Source organism: Phyllobates terribilis, unplaced genomic scaffold (assembly GCF_046119375.1).
Source record: "Phyllobates terribilis strain yellow unplaced genomic scaffold, ASM4611937v1 Scaffold_28__1_contigs__length_16237799, whole genome shotgun sequence".
NCBI lineage: Eukaryota > Metazoa > Chordata > Amphibia > Anura > Dendrobatidae > Phyllobates > Phyllobates terribilis.
The window spans coordinates 9,796,754-9,814,567 of record NW_027362788.1 but is presented as its reverse complement, the minus strand read 5'-3'; positions in this window follow the sequence as shown (position 1 = coordinate 9,814,567).

The window sequence follows — 17,814 nt, the reverse complement described above, 5'->3', positions numbered from 1 at the left end:
ATTCTGAGATCAATGGAATAGTTCTGAAGAACTTTTAAATGTTAGCGGGATTCCGAGAACAATGGAAGAGTTCCGAAGCATTTTTAAATGTCAGCGGAAATCTGAAAACAATGGAAGAGTTCCGAAGCATTTTTAATCTTCAGAATAATTCCGAGAACAATGGAAGAGTTCCGAAGCATATTTAAACTTCAGCGGAATTCCGAGAACAATGGAAGAGTTCCGAAGCATTTTTAAAAGTCAGCGGAATACCGAGAACAATGGAAGAGTTTTGAAGCATTTTTAAACGTCAGCGGAATTCCGTGAACAATGGAAGAGGTCCGAAGCATTTTTAAATGTCAGCGGAATTCTGAGAAATATGGAAGAGTTCCGAAGCATTTTTAAATGTCAGCAGAATTCTGAGAGCAATGGAAGAGTTCCAAAGCATTTTAAAAGTTCAGCAGAATTCCGAGAACAATTGAAGAGTTTCGAAGCATTTTTAAACGTCAGCGGAATGCCGAGAACAATGCAAGTTTTCCGAAGCATTTTTATATGTCAGCGGAATTTTGAAAACAATGGAAGATTTCCGAAGCATTTTTAAACATCAGCGGAATTCTGAGAACAATGGAAGAGTTCCGAAGCATTTTTAAAGTTCAGCAGAATTCCGAGAACAATGGAAGAGTTCCGAAGCATTTTTAAACTTCAGCAGAATTCCGAGAGCAATGGAAGAGTTCCGAAGCATTTTTAAACATCAGCGTAATGCCGAGAACAATGCAAGATTTCCGAAGGATTTTTATATCTCAGCGGAATTCCGAGAACAATGGAAGAGTTCCGAAGCATTTTTAAACTTCAGCAGAATTCCGAGAACAATGGAAGAGTTCCAAAGCATTTTTAAACGTCAGCGGAATTCCAAGAACAATGGAAGAGTTCTGAAGCATTTTTAAACGTCAGCGGAATTTTGAAAACAATGGAAGATTTCCGAAGCATTTTTAAACGTCAGCAGAATTCTGAGAACAATGGAAGAGTTCCGAAGAATTTTTAAACGTCAGCGGAATGCCGAGAACAATGCAAGATTTCTTAAATGTCAGCGGAATTCCGAGAACAATGGAAGGGTACCGAAGCATTTTTAAACGTCAGCGGAATTCTGAGAACAATGGAAGAGTTCCGAAGCATTTTTAAACTTCAGCGGAATTCCGAGAACAATGGAAGAGTTCCAAAGCATTTTTAAACGTCAGCGAATTCCGAGAACAATGGAAGAGCTCTGAAGCATTTTTAAACGTCAGCGGAATTTTGAAAACAATGGAAGATTTCCGAAGCATTTTTAAACGTCAGCGGAATTCTGAGAACAATGGAAGAGTTCCGAAGCATTTTTAAATGTCAGCGGAATGCCGAGAACAATGCAAGATTTCCGAAGGATTTTTATATGTCAGCGGAATTCCGAGAACAATGGAAGAGTACCGAAGCATTTTTAAACGTCAGCGGAATTCTGAGAACAATGGAAGAGTTCCGAAGCATTTTTAAACTTCAGCAGAATTCCGAGAACAATGGAAGAGTTCCGAAGCATTTTTAAACTTCAGCAGAATTCCGAGAACAATGTAAGAGTTCTGAAGCATTTTTAAACTTCAGCAGAATTCCGAGAGCAATGGAAGAGTTCCAAAGCATTTTAAAAGTTCAGCAGAATTCCGAGAACATTTGAAGAGTTCCGAAGCGTTTTTAAACGTCAGCGGAATGCCGAGAACAATGCAAGATTTCCGAAGCATTTTTATATGTCAGCGGAATTCCGAGAACAATGGAAGAGTACCGAAGCATTTTTAAACGTCAGCGGAATTCTGAGAACAATGGAAGATTTCCGAAGCATTTTTAAACGTCAGCGGATTTCTGAGAACAATGGAAGAGTTCTGAAGCATTTTTAAACGTCAGCGGAATGCCGAGAACAATGCAAGATTTCCGAAGCATTTTTATATGTCAGCGGAATTCCGAGAACAATGGAAGAGTACCGAAGCATTTTTAAACGTCAGCGAAATTCTGAGAACAATGGAAGAGTTCCGAAGCATTTTTAAACTTCACCAGAATTTTGAGAACAATGGAAGAGTTCCGAAGCATTTTTAAACTTCAGCAGAATTCCGAGAGCAATGGAAGAGTTCCGAAGCATTTTTAAACGTCAGCGTAATGCCAAGAACAATGTAAGATTTCCGAAGGATTTTTATATGCCAGCGGAATTCCGAGAACAATGGAAGAGTACCGAAGCATTTTTAAACATCAGCGGAATTCTGAGAACAATGGAAGAGTTCCGAAGCATTTTTAAACTTCAGCAGAATTCCGAGAACAATGGAAGAGTTCCAAAGCATTTTTAAACGTCAGCAGAATTCCGAGAACAATGGAAGAGTTCTGAAGCATTTTTAAACGTCAACGGAATTTTGAAAACATTGGAAGATTTCCGAAGCATTTTTAAACGTCAGCGGAATTCTGAGAACAATGGAAGAGTTCCGAAGCATTTTTAAACTTCAGCAGAATTCCGAGAACAATGTAAGAGTTCTGAAGCATTTTTAAACTTCAGCCGAATTCCGAGAGCAATGGAAGAGTTCCAAAGCATTTTAAAAGTTCAGCAGAATTCCGAGAACAATTGAAGAGTTCCAACGCGTTTTTAAACGTCAGCGGAATGCCGAGAACAATGCAAGATTTCCGAAGCATTTTTATATGTCAGCGGAATTCCGAGAACAATGGAAGAGTACCGAAGCATTTTTAAACGTCAGCGGAATTCTGAGAACAATGGAAGATTTCCGAAGCATTTTTAAACGACAGCGGATTTCTGAGAACAATGGAAGAGTTCCGAAGCATTTTTAAACGTCAGCGGAATGCCGAGAACAATTCAAGATTTCCGAAGCATTTTTATATGTCAGCGGAATTCCGAGAACAATGGAAGAGTACCGAAGCATTTTTAAACGTCAGCGGAATTCTGAGAACAATGGAAGAGTTCCGAAGCATTTTTAAACTTCAGCAGAATTCCGAGAACAATGGAAGTGTTTCGAAGCATTTTTAAACTTCAACGGAATTCCGAGAACAATGGAAGAGTTCCGAAGCATTTTTAAACGTCAGCGGAATTCCGAGAACAATGAAAGAGTTGCGAAGCATTATTAAACGTCAGCGGAATTCCGAGAACAATGGAAGAGTTCCGAAGCTTTTTTAAACGTCAGTGGAATTCCGAGAACAATGTAAGAGTTCCAATGCATTTTAAAACTTCAGCAGAATTCCAAGAACAATTGAAGTGTTCTGAAGCATTTTTAAACATCAGCGGAATTCCGAGAACAATGCAAGATTTCCGAAGCATTTTTATATGTCAGCGGAATTCCGAGAACAATGGAAGAGTACCGAAGCATTTTAAAACCTCAGCGGAATTCCGAGAACAATGGAAGAGTTCCGAAGCATTTTTAAACTTCAGCGGAATTACGAGAGCAATGGAACAGTTCCAAAGCATTTTAAAAGTTCAGCAGAATTCCGAGAACAATTGAAGTGTTCCGAAGCATTTTTAAACGTCAGCGGAATTCTGAGAACAATGGAAGAGTTCCGAAGCATTTTTAAACTTCAGCAGAATTCCGAGAACAATGGAAGAGTTCCGAAGCATTTTTAAATGTCAGCGGAATTCTGAGAACAATGGAATAGTTCTGAAGAATTTTTAAATGTTAGCGGGATTCCGAGAACAATGGAAGAGTTCCGAAGCATTTTTAAATGTCAGCGGAAATCTGAAAACAATGGAAGAGTTTCGAAGCATTTTTAAACTTCAGCGGAATTACGAGAACAATGGAAGAGTTCCGAAGCATTTTTAAACATGAGCAGAATTCCGAGAACAATGGAAGAGATTTTAAGCATTTTTAAACTTCAGCGGAATTCCGAGAACAATAGAAGAGTTCCGAAGCATTTTCAAACTTCACCCGAATTCTGAGAACAATGGAAGAGTTCCGAAGCATTTTTAAAAGTCAGCGGAATTCCAAGAACAATGGAAGAGTTGTGAAGCATTTTTAAACGTCAGCGGAATTCCGAGAACAATGGAAGAGTTACGAAGCATTTTTAAACGTCAGCAGAATTCCGAGAACAATGGAAGAGTTCCGAAGCATTTTTAAACATCAGCAGAATTCCGAGAACAATGTAAGAGTTCCGAAGCATTTTTAAACTTCAGCAGAATTCCGAGAACAATGGAAGAGTTCCGAAGCATTTTTAAACTTCAGCGGAATTTGGAGAACAATTGAAGAGTTCCGAAGCATTTTTAAAAGTCAGCGAAATTCCGAGAACAATGGAAGAGTTGTGAAGCATTTTTAAACGTCAGCAGAATTCCGAGAACAATGGAAGAGTTCCGAAGCATTTTTAAACGTCAGCGGAATTCTGAGATCAATGGAATAGTTCTGAAGAATTTTTAAATGTTAGCGGGATTCCGAGAACAATGGAAGAGTTCCGAAGCATTTTTAAATGTCAGCGGAAATCTGAAAACAATGGAAGAGTTCCGAAGCATTTTTAATCTTCAGAATAATTCCGAGAACAATGGAAGAGTTCCGAAGCATATTTAAACTTCAGCGGAATTCCGAGAACAATGGAAGAGTTCCGAAGCATTTTTAAAAGTCAGCGGAATACCGAGAACAATGGAAGAGTTTTGAAGCATTTTTAAACGTCAGCGGAATTCCGAGAACAATGGAAGAGGTCCGAACAATTTTTAAATGTCAGCAGAATTCTGAGAAATATAGAAGAGTTCCGAAGCATTTTTAAATGTCAGCAGAATTCCGAGAACAATGGAAGAGTTCCGAAGCATTTTTAAACTTCAGCAGAATTCTGAGAGCAATGGAAGATTTCCGAAGCATTTTTAAACGTCAGCGGATTTCTGAGAACAATGGAAGAGTTCCAAAGCATTTTAAAAGTTCAGCAGAATTCCGAGAACAATTGAAGAGTTCCGAAGCATTTTTAAACGTCAGCGGAATGCCGAGAACAATGCAAGATTTCCGAAGCATTTTTATATGTCAGCGGAATTTTGAAAACAATGGAAGATTTCCGAAGCATTTTTAAACGTCAGCGGAATTCTGAGAACAATGGAAGAGTTCCGAAGCATTTTTAAACTTCAGCAGAATTCCGAGAACAATGGAAGAGTTCCGAAGCATTTTTAAACTTCAGCAGAATTCCGAGAACAATGTAAGAGTTCTGAAGCATTTTTAAACTTCAGCAGAATTCCGAGAGCAATGGAAGAGTTCCAAAGCATTTTAAAAGTTCAGCAGAATTCCGAGAACAATTGAAGAGTTCCGAAGCGTTTTTAAACGTCAGCGGAATGCCGAGAACAATGCAAGATTTCCGAAGCATTTTTATATGTCAGCGGAATTCCGAGAACAATGAAAGAGTTGCGAAGCATTATTAAACGTCAGCGGAATTCCGAGAACAATGGAAGAGTTCCGAAGCTTTTTTAAACGTCAGTGGAATTCCGAGAACAATGTAAGAGTTCCAATGCATTTTAAAACTTCAGCAGAATTCCAAGAACAATTGAAGTGTTCTGAAGCATTTTTAAACATCAGCGGAATGCCGAGAACAATGCAAGATTTCCGAAGCATTTTTATATGTCAGCGGAATTCCGAGAACAATGGAAGAGTACCGAAGCATTTTAAAACCTCAGCGGAATTCCGAGAACAATGGAAGAGTTCCGAAGCATTTTTAAATGTCAGCGGAATTCTGAGAAATATGGAAGAGTTCCGAAGCATTTTTAAATGTCAGCAGAATTCTGAGAGCAATGGAAGAGTTCCAAAGCATTTTAAAAGTTCAGCAGAATTCCGAGAACAATTGAAGAGTTCCGAAGCATTTTTAAATGTCAGCGGAATGCCGAGAACAATGCAAGATTTCCGAAGCATTTTTATATGTCAGCGGAATTCCGAGAACAATGGAAGAGTACCGAAGCATTTTTAAACGTCAGCGGAATTCTGAGAACAATGGAAGAGTTCCGAAGCATTTTTAAACTTCAGCAGAATTCCGAGAACAAGGGAAGTGTTTCGAAGCATTTTAAAACTTCAACGGAATTCCGAGAACAATGGAAGAGTTCCGAAGCTTTTTTAAACGTCAGTGGAATTCCGAGAACAATGTAAGAGTTCCAATGCATTTTAAAACTTCAGCAGAATTCCAAGAACAATTGAAGTGTTCTGAAGCATTTTTAAACATCAGCGGAATGCCGAGAACAAAGCAAGATTTCCGAAGCATTTTTATATGTCAGCGGAATTCCGAGAACAATGGAAGAGTACCGAAGCATTTTAAAACCTCAGCGGAATTCCGAGAACAATGGAAAAGTTCCGAAGCATCTTTAAACTTCAGCGGAATTACGAGAGCAATGGAACAGTTCCAAAGCATTTTAAAAGTTCAGCAGAATTCCGAGAACAATAGAAGAGTTCCGAAGCATTTTTAAACGTCAGCGGAATGCCGAGAACAATGCAAGATTTCCGAAGCATTTTTATATTTCAGCGGAATTTTGAAAACAATGGAAGATTTCCGAAGCATTTTTAAACGTCAGCGGAATTCTGAGAACAATGGAAGAGTTCCGAAGCATTTTAATACTTCAGCAGAATTCCGAGAACAATGGAAGAGTTCCGAAGCATTTTTAAACTTCAGCAGAATTCCGAGAGCAATGGAAGAGTTCCGAAGCATTTTTAAACGTCAGCGTAATGCCGAGAACAATGCAAGATTTCCGAAGGATTTTTATATGTCAGCGGAATTCCGAGAACAATGGAAGAGTACCGAAGCATTTTTAAACGTCAGCGGAATTCTGAGAACAATGGAAGAGTTCCGAAGCATTTTTAAACTTCAGCAGAATTCCGAGAACAATGGAAGAGTTCCAAAGCATTTTTAAACGTCAGCGGAATTCCAAGAACAATGGAAGAGTTCTGAAGCATTTTTAAACGTCAGCGGAATTTTGAAAACAATGGAAGATTTCCGAAGCATTTTTAAACGTCAGCGGAATTCTGAGAACAATGGAAGAGTTCCGAAGCATTTTTAAATGTCAGCGGAATGCCGAGAACAATGGAAGAGTACCGAAGCATTTTTAAACGTCAGCGGAATTCTGAGAACAATGGAAGAGTTCCGAAGCATTTTTAAACTTCAGCAGAATTCCGAGAACAATGGAAGAGTTTCGAAGCATTTTTAAAATTCAACGGAATTCCGAGAACAATGGAAGAGTTCCGAAGCATTTTTAAACTTCAGCAGAATTCTGAGAGCAATGGAAGATTTCCGAAGCATTTTTAAACGTCAGCGGATTTCTGAGAACAATGGAAGAGTTCCAAAGCATTTTAAAAGTTCAGCAGAATTCCGAGAACAATTGAAGAGTTCCGAAGCATTTTTAAACGTCAGCGGAATGCCGAGAACAATGCAAGATTTCCGAAGCATTTTTATATGTCAGCGGAATTTTGAAAACAATGGAAGATTTCCGAAGCATTTTTAAACGTCAGCGGAATTCTGAGAACAATGGAAGAGTTCCGAAGCATTTTTAAACTTCAGCAGAATTCCGAGAACAATGGAAGAGTTCCGAAGCATTTTTAAACTTCAGCAGAATTCCGAGAACAATGTAAGAGTTCTGAAGCATTTTTAAACTTCAGCAGAATTCCGAGAGCAATGGAAGAGTTCCAAAGCATTTTAAAAGTTCAGCAGAATTCCGAGAACAATTGAAGAGTTCCGAAGCGTTTTTAAACGTCAGCGGAATGCCGAGAACAATGCAAGATTTCCGAAGCATTTTTATATGTCAGCGGAATTCCGAGAACAATGAAAGAGTTGCGAAGCATTATTAAACGTCAGCGGAATTCCGAGAACAATGGAAGAGTTCCGAAGCTTTTTTAAACGTCAGTGGAATTCCGAGAACAATGTAAGAGTTCCAATGCATTTTAAAACTTCAGCAGAATTCCAAGAACAATTGAAGTGTTCTGAAGCATTTTTAAACATCAGCGGAATGCCGAGAACAATGCAAGATTTCCGAAGCATTTTTATATGTCAGCGGAATTCCGAGAACAATGGAAGAGTACCGAAGCATTTTAAAACCTCAGCGGAATTCCGAGAACAATGGAAGAGTTCCGAAGCATTTTTAAATGTCAGCGGAATTCTGAGAAATATGGAAGAGTTCCGAAGCATTTTTAAATGTCAGCAGAATTCCGAGAACAATGGAAGAGTTCCGAAGCATTTTTAAACTTCAGCAGAATTCTGAGAGCAATGGAAGAGTTCCAAAGCATTTTAAAAGTTCAGCAGAATTCCGAGAACAATTGAAGAGTTCCGAAGCATTTTTAAATGTCAGCGGAATGCCGAGAACAATGCAAGATTTCCGAAACATTTTTATATGTCAGCGGAATTCCGAGAACAATGGAAGAGTACCGAAGCATTTTTAAACGTCAGCGGAATTCTGAGAACAATGGAAGAGTTCCGAAGCATTTTTAAACTTCAGCAGAATTCCGAGAACAAGGGAAGTGTTTCGAAGCATTTTAAAACTTCAACGGAATTCCGAGAACAATGGAAGAGTTCCGAAGCTTTTTTAAACGTCAGTGGAATTCCGAGAACAATGTAAGAGTTCCAATGCATTTTAAAACTTCAGCAGAATTCCAAGAACAATTGAAGTGTTCTGAAGCATTTTTAAACATCAGCGGAATGCCGAGAACAATGCAAGATTTCCGAAGCATTTTTATATGTCAGCGGAATTCCGAGAACAATGGAAGAGTACCGAAGCATTTTAAAACCTCAGCGGAATTCCGAGAACAATGGAAAAGTTCCGAAGCATCTTTAAACTTCAGCGGAATTACGAGAGCAATGGAACAGTTCCAAAGCATTTTAAAAGTTCAGCAGAATTCCGAGAACAATTGAAGAGTTCCGAAGCATTTTTAAACGTCAGCGGAATGCCGAGAACAATGCAAGATTTCCGAAGCATTTTTATATTTCAGCGGAATTTTGAAAACAATGGAAGATTTCCGAAGCATTTTTAAACGTCAGCGGAATTCTGAGAACAATGGAAGAGTTCCGAAGCATTTTAATACTTCAGCAGAATTCCGAGAACAATGGAAGAGTTCCGAAGCATTTTTAAACTTCAGCAGAATTCCGAGAGCAATGGAAGAGTTCCGAAGCATTTTTAAACGTCAGCGTAATGCCGAGAACAATGCAAGATTTCCGAAGGATTTTTATATGTCAGCGGAATTCCGAGAACAATGGAAGAGTACCGAAGCATTTTTAAACGTCAGCGGAATTCTGAGAACAATGGAAGAGTTCCGAAGCATTTTTAAACTTCAGCAGAATTCCGAGAACAATGGAAGAGTTCCAAAGCATTTTTAAACGTCAGCGGAATTCCAAGAACAATGGAAGAGTTCTGAAGCATTTTTAAACGTCAGCGGAATTTTGAAAACAATGGAAGATTTCCGAAGCATTTTTAAACGTCAGCGGAATTCTGAGAACAATGGAAGAGTTCCGAAGCATTTTTAAATGTCAGCGGAATGCCGAGAACAATGGAAGAGTACCGAAGCATTTTTAAACGTCAGCGGAATTCTGAGAACAATGGAAGAGTTCCGAAGCATTTTTAAACTTCAGCAGAATTCCGAGAACAATGGAAGAGTTTCGAAGCATTTTTAAAATTCAACGGAATTCCGAGAACAATGGAAGAGTTCCGAAGCATTTTTAAACGTCAGCAGAATTCCGAGAACAATGGAAGAGTTCCGAAGCATTTTTAAACTTCAGCGGAATTCTGAGAACAATGGAAGAGTTCCGAAGCATTTTTAAACGTCAGCGGAATTGCGAGAACAATGGAAGAGTTCTTAAGCATTTTTAAACATCAGCGGAATGCCGAGAACAATGCAAGATTTCCGAAGCATTTTTATATGTCAGCGGAATTCCGAGAACAATGGAAGAGTACGGAAGCATTTTAAAACGTCAGCGGAATTCCGAGAACAATGGAAGAGTTCCGAAGCATTTTTAAACGTCAGCGGAATTCCGAGAACAATGGAAGAGTTCCGAAGCATTTTTAAACTTCAGCAGAATTCTGAGAGCAATGGAAGAGTTCCAAAGCATTTTAAAAGTTCAGCAGAATTCCGAGAACAATTGAAGAGTTCCGAAGCATTTTTAAACGTCAGCGGAATGCCGAGAACAATGCAAGATTTCCGAAGCATTTTTATATGTCAGCGGAATTTTGAAAACAATGGAAGATTTCCGAAGCATTTTTAAACGTCAGCGGAATTCTGAGAACAATGGAAGAGTTCCAAAGCATTTTTAAACTTCAGCAGAATTCCGAGAACAATGGAAGAGTTCCGAAGCATTTTTAAACTTCAGCAGAATTCCGAGAGCAATGGAAGAGTTCCGAAGCATTTTTAAACGTCAGCGTAATGCCGAGAACAATGCAAGATTTCCGAAGGATTTTTATATGTCAGCGGAATTCCGAGAACAATGGAAGAGTACCGAAGCATTTTTAAACGTCAGCGGAATTCTGAGAACAATGGAAGAGTTCCGAAGCATTTTTAAACTTCAGCAGAATTCCGAGAACAATGGAAGAGTTCCAAAGCATTTTTAAACGTCAGCGAATTCCGAGAACAATGGAAGAGCTCTGAAGCATTTTTAAACGTCAGCGGAATTTTGAAAACAATGGAAGATTTCTGAAGCATTTTTAAACGTCAGCGGAATGCCGAGAACAATGCAAGATTTCCGAAGGATTTTTATATGTCAGCGGAATTCCGAGAACAATGGAAGAGTACCGAAGCATTTTTAAACGTCAGCGGAATTCTGAGAACAATGGAAGAGTTCCGAAGCATTTTTAAACTTCAGCAGAATTCCGAGAACAATGGAAGAGTTCCAAAGCATTTTTAAACGTCAGCGAATTCCGAGAACAATGGAAGAGCTCTGAAGCATTTTTAAACGTCAGCGGAATTTTGAAAACAATGGAAGATTTCCGAATCATTTTTAAACGTCAGCGGTATTCTGAGAACAATGCAAGAGTTCCGAAGCATTTTTAAACTTCAGCAGAATTCCGAGAACAATGTAAGAGTTCTGAAGCATTTTTAAACTTCAGCAGAATTCCGAGAGCAATGGAAGAGTTCCAAAGCATTTTAAAAGTTCAGCAGAATTCCGAGAACAATTGAAGAGTTCCGAAGCGTTTTTAAACGTCAGCGGAATGCCGAGAACAATGCAAGATTTCCGAAGCATTTTTATATGTCAGCGGAATTCCGAGAACAATGGAAGAGTACCGAAGCATTTTTAAACGTCAGCGGAATTCTGAGAACAATGGAAGAGTTCCGAAGCATTTTTAAACTTCAGCGGTATTCCGAGAACAATGGAAGAGTTCCAAAGCATTTTTAAACGTCAGCGAATTCCGAGAACAATGGAAGAGCTCTGAAGCATTTTTAAACGTCAGCGGAATTTTGAAAATAATGGAAGATTTCCGAAGCATTTTTAAACGTCAGCGGAATTCTGAGAACAATGGAAGAGTTCCGAAGCATTTTTAAACTTCAGCAGAATTCCGAGAACAATGTAAGAGTTCTGAAGCATTTTTAAACTTCAGCAGAATTCCGAGAGCAATGGAAGAGTTCCAAAGCATTTTAAAAGTTCAGCAGAATTCCGAGAACAATTGAAGAGTTCCGAAGCGTTTTTAAATGTCAGCGGAATGCCGAGAACAATGCAAGATTTCCGAAGCATTTTTATATGTCAGCGGAATTCCGAGAACAATGGAAGAGTACCGAAGCATTTTTAAACCTCAGCGGAATTCTGAGAACAATGGAAGAGTTCCGAAGCATTTTTAAACTTCAGCAGAATTCCGAGAACAAGGGAAGTGTTTCGAAGCATTTTAAAACTTCAACGGAATTCCGAGAACAATGGAAGAGTTCCGAAGCTTTTTTAAACGTCAGTGGAATTCCGAGAACAATGTAAGAGTTCCAATGCATTTTAAAACTTCAGCAGAATTCCAAGAACAATTGAAGTGTTCTGAAGCATTTTTAAACATCAGCGGAATGCCGAGAACAATTCAAGATTTCCGAAGCATTTTTATATGTCAGCGGAATTCCGAGAACAATGGAAGAGTACCGAAGCATTTTAAAACCTCAGCGGAATTCCGAGAACAATGGAAAAGTTCCGAAGCATCTTTAAACTTCAGCGGAATTACGAGAGCAATGGAACAGTTCCAAAGCATTTTAAAAGTTCAGCAGAATTCCGAGAACAATTGAAGAGTTCCGAAGCATTTTTAAACGTCAGCGGAATGCCGAGAACAATGCAAGATTTCCGAAGCATTTTTATATTTCAGCGGAATTTTGAAAACAATGGAAGATTTCCGAAGCATTTTTAAACGTCAGCGGAATTCTGAGAACAATGGAAGAGTTCCGAAGCATTTTAATACTTCAGCAGAATTCCGAGAACAATGGAAGAGTTCCGAAGCATTTTTAAACTTCAGCAGAATTCCGAGAGCAATGGAAGAGTTCCGAAGCATTTTTAAACGTCAGCGTAATGCCGAGAACAATGCAAGATTTCCGAAGGATTTTTATATGTCAGCGGAATTCCGAGAACAATGGAAGAGTACCGAAGCATTTTTAAACGTCAGCGGAATTCTGAGAACAATGGAAGAGTTCCGAAGCATTTTTAAACTTCAGCAGAATTCCGAGAACAATGGAAGAGTTCCAAAGCATTTTTAAACGTCAGCGGAATTCCAAGAACAATGGAAGAGTTCTGAAGCATTTTTAAACGTCAGCGGAATTTTGAAAACAATGGAAGATTTCCGAAGCATTTTTAAACGTCAGCGGAATTCTGAGAACAATGGAAGAGTTCCGAAGCATTTTTAAATGTCAGCGGAATGCCGAGAACAATGGAAGAGTACCGAAGCATTTTTAAACGTCAGCGGAATTCTGAGAACAATGGAAGAGTTCCGAAGCATTTTTAAACTTCAGCAGAATTCCGAGAACAATGGAAGAGTTTCGAAGCATTTTTAAAATTCAACGGAATTCCGAGAACAATGGAAGAGTTCTGAAGCATTTTTAAACGTCAGCAGAATTCCGAGAACAATGGAAGAGTTCCGAAGCATTTTTAAACTTCAGCGGAATTCTGAGAACAATGGAAGAGTTCCGAAGCATTTTTAAACGTCAGCGGAATTGCGAGAACAATGGAAGAGTTCTTAAGCATTTTTAAACATCAGCGGAATGCCGAGAACAATGCAAGATTTCCGAAGCATTTTTATATGTCAGCGGAATTCCGAGAACAATGGAAGAGTACGGAAGCATTTTAAAACGTCAGCGGAATTCCGAGAACAATGGAAGAGTTCCGAAGCATTTTTAAATGTCAGCGGAATGCCGAGAACAATGCAAGATTTCCGAAGCATTTTTATATGTCAGCGGAATTCCGAGAACAATGGAAGAGTACGGAAGCATTTTAAAACGTCAGCGGAATTCCGAGAACAATGGAAGAGTTCCGAAGCATTTTTAAACGTCAGCGGAATTCCGAGAACAATGGAAGAGTTCCGAAGCATTTTTAAACTTCAGCAGAATTCTGAGAGCAATGGAAGAGTTCCAAAGCATTTTAAAAGTTCAGCAGAATTCCGAGAACAATTGAAGAGTTCCGAAGCATTTTTAAACGTCAGCGGAATGCCGAGAACAATGCAAGATTTCCGAAGCATTTTTATATGTCAGCGGAATTTTGAAAACAATGGAAGATTTCCGAAGCATTTTTAAACGTCAGCGGAATTCTGAGAACAATGGAAGAGTTCCGAAGCATTTTTAAACTTCAGCAGAATTCCGAGAACAATGGAAGAGTTCCGAAGCATTTTTAAACTTCAGCAGAATTCCGAGAGCAATGGAAGAGTTCCGAAGCATTTTTAAACGTCAGCGTAATGCCGATAACAATGTAAGATTTCCGAAGGATTTTTATATGTCAGCGGAATTCCGAGAACAATGGAAGAGTACCGAAGCATTTTTAAATGTCAGCGGAATTCTGAGAACAATGGAAGAGTTCCGAAGCATTTTTAAACTTCAGCAGAATTCCGAGAACAATGGAAGAGTTCCAAAGCATTTTTAAACGTCAGCGGAATTCCGAGAACAATGGAAGAGTTCTGAAGCATTTTTAAATGTCAGCGGAATTTTGAAAACATTGGAAGATTTCTGAAGCATTTTTAAACGTCAGCGGAATTCTGAGAACAATGGAAGAGTTCCGAAGCATTTTTAAACGTCAGCGGAATGCCGAGAACAATGCAAGATTTCCGAAGCATTTTTAAAAGTCAGCGGAATTCCGAGAACAATGGAAGAGTACCGAAGCATTTTTAAACGTCAGCGGAATTCTGAGAACAATGGAAGAGTTCCGAAGCATTTTTAAACTTCAGCGGAATTCCAAGAACAATGGAAGAGTTCTAAAGCATTTTTAAACGTCAGCGAATTCCGAGAACAATGGAAGAGCTCTGAAGCATTTTTAACGTCAGCGGAATTTTGAAAACAATGGAAGATTTCCGAAGCATTTTTAAACGTCAGCGGAATGCCGAGAACAATGCAAGATTTCCGAAGGATTTTTATATGTCAGCGGAATTCCGAGAACAATGGAAGAGTACCGAAGCATTTTTAAACGTCAGCGGAATTCTGAGAACAATGGAAGAGTTCCGAAGCATTTTTAAACTTCAGCAGAATTCCGAGAACAATGGAAGAGTTCCAAAGCATTTTTAAACGTCAGCGAATTCCGAGAACAATGAAAGAGTTGCGAAGCATTATTAAACGTCAGCGGAATTCTGAGAACAATGGAAGATTTCCGAAGCATTTTTAAACGTCAGCGGAATTCTGAGAACAATGGAAGAGTTCCGAAGCATTTTTAAACTTCAGCAGAATTCCGAGAACAAGGGAAGTGTTTCGAAGCATTTTAAAACTTCAACGGAATTCCGAGAACAATGGAAGAGTTCCGTAGCATTTTTAAACGTCAGCGGAATTCCGAGAACAATGAAAGAGTTGCGAAGCATTATTAAACGTCAGCGGAATTCCGAGAACAATGGAAGAGTTCCGAAGCATTTTTAAACTTCAGAATTCCGAGAACAATGGAAGAGTTTCGAAGCATTTTTAAACTTCAACGGAATTCCGAGAACAATGGAAGAGTTCCGAAGCTTTTTTAAACGTCAGTGGAATTCCGAGAACAATGTAAGAGTTCCAATGCATTTTAAAACTTCAGCAGAATTCCAAGAACAATTGAAGTGTTCTGAAGCATTTTTAAACATCAGCGGAATGCCGAGAACAATGCAAGATTTCCGAAGCATTTTTATATGTCAGCGGAATTACGAGAACAATGGAAGAGTACCGAAGCATTTTAAAACCTCAGCGGAATTCCGAGAACAATGGAAAAGTTCCGAAGCATCTTTAAACTTCAGCGGAATTACGAGAGCAATGGAACAGTTCCAAAGCATTTTAAAAGTTCAGCAGAATTCCGAGAACAATTGAAGAGTTCCGAAGCATTTTTAAACGTCAGCGGAATGCCGAGAACAATGCAAGATTTCCGAAGCATTTTTATATTTCAGCGGAATTTTGAAAACAATGGAAGATTTCCGAAGCATTTTTAAACGTCAGCGGAATTCTGAGAACAATGGAAGAGTTCCGAAGCATTTTTAAACTTCAGCAGAATTCCGAGAACAATGGAAGAGTTCCGAATCATTTTTAAACTTCAGCAGAATTCCGAGAGCAATGGAAGAGTTCCGAAGCATTTTTAAACGTCAGCGTAATGCCGAGAACAATGCAAGATTTCCGAAGGATTTTTATATGTCAGCGGAATTCCGAGAACAATGGAAGAGTACCGAAGCATTTTTAAACGTCAGCGGAATTCTGAGAACAATGGAAGTGTTTCGAAGCATTTTTAAACTTCAACGGAATTCCGAGAACAATGGAAGAGTTCCGAAGCTTTTTTAAACGTCAGTGGAATTCCGAGAACAATGTAAGAGTTCCAATGCATTTTAAAACTTCAGCAGAATTCCAAGAACAATTGAAGTGTTCTGAAGCATTTTTAAACATCAGCGGAATGCCGAGAACAATGCAAGATTTCCGAAGCATTTTTATGTCAGCGGAATTCCGAGAACAATGGAAGAGTTCCGAAGCATTTTTAAATGTCAGCGGAAATCTGAAAACAATGGAAGAGTTCCGAAGCATTTTTAAACTTCAGCGGAATTCCGAGAACAATGGAAGAGTTCCAAAGCATTTTTAAACGTCAGCGAATTCCGAGAACAATGGAAGAGCTCTGAAGCATTTTTAAACGTCAGCGGAATTTTGAAAACAATGGAAGATTTCCGAAGCATTTTTAAACGTCAGCGGAATTCTGAGAACAATGGAAGAGTTCCGAAGCATTTTTAAACGTCAGCGGAATTCTGAGAACAATGGAAGAGTTCTGAAGCATTTATAAACTTCAGCGGAATTCCGAGAACAATAGAAGAGTTCCGAAGCATTTTTAAAATTCACATGAATTCCGAGAATAATGGAAGAGTTCAGATGAATTTTTAGACTTCAGCAGAATTCCTAGAACAATGGAAGAGTTCCGAAGCATTTTTAAACTTCAGCGGAATTCCGAGAACAATGGAAGAGTTCCGAAGCATTTTTAAACGTCAGCGGAATTCCGAGAACAATGGAAGAGTACCGAAGCATTTTTAAACGTCATCGGAATTCCGAGAGCAATGGAAGAGTTCCAAAGCATTTTAAAAGTTCAGCAGAATTCCGAGAACAATTGAAGAGTTCCGAAGCATTTTTAAACGTCAGCGGAATGCCGAGAACAATGCAAGATTTCCGAAGCATTTTTAAACGTCAGCGGAATTCTGAGAACAATGGAAGAGTTCCGAAGCATTTTTAAACTTCAGCAGAATTCAGAGAACAATGGAAGAGTTCCGAAGCATTTTTAAACTTCAGCAGAATTCCGAGAGCAATGGAAGAGTTCCGAAGCATTTTTAAACGTCAGCGTAATGCCGAGAACAATGCAAGATTTCCGAAGGATTTTTATATGTCAGCGGAATTCCGAGAACAATGGAAGAGTACCGAAGCATTTTTAAACGTCAGCGGAATTCTGAGAACAATGGAAGAGTTCCAAAGCATTTTTAAACTTCAGCGGAATTCCGAGAACAATGGAAGAGTTCCAAAGCATTTTTAAACGTCAGCGAATTCCGAGAACAATGGAAGAGCTCTGAAGCATTTTTAAACGTCAGCGGAATTTTGAAAACAATGGAAGAGCTCTGAAGCATTTTTAAACGTCAGCGGAATTTTGAAAACAATGGAAGATTTCCGAAGCATTTTTAAACGTCAGCGGAATTCTGAGAACAATGGAAGAGTTCCGAAGCATTTTTAAACGTCAGCGGAATGCCGAGAACAATGCAAGATTTCCGAAGGATTTTTATATGTCAGCGGAATTCCGAGAACAATGGAAGAGTACCGAAGCATTTTTAAACTTCAGCAGAATTCTGAGAACAATGGAAGAGTTCCAAAGCATTTTTAAACGTCAGCGAATTACGAGAACAATGGAAGAGCTCTGAAGCATTTTTAAACGTCAGCGGAATTTTGAAAACAATGGAAGATTTCCGAAGCATTTTTAAACGTCAGCGGAATTCTGAGAACAATGGAAGAGTTCCGAAGCATTTTTAAACTTCAGCAGAATTCCAAGAACAATGTAAGAGTTCTGAAGCATTTTTAAACTTCAGCAGAATTCCGAGAGCAATGTAAAAGTTCCAATGCATTTTAAAACTTCAGCAGAATTCCAAGAACAATTGAAGTGTTCTGAAGCATTTTTAAACATCAGCGGAATGCCGAGAACAATGCAAGATTTCCAAAGCATTTTTATATGTCAGCGGAATTCCGAGAACAATGGAAGAGTACCGAAGCATTTTAAAACCTCAGCGGAATT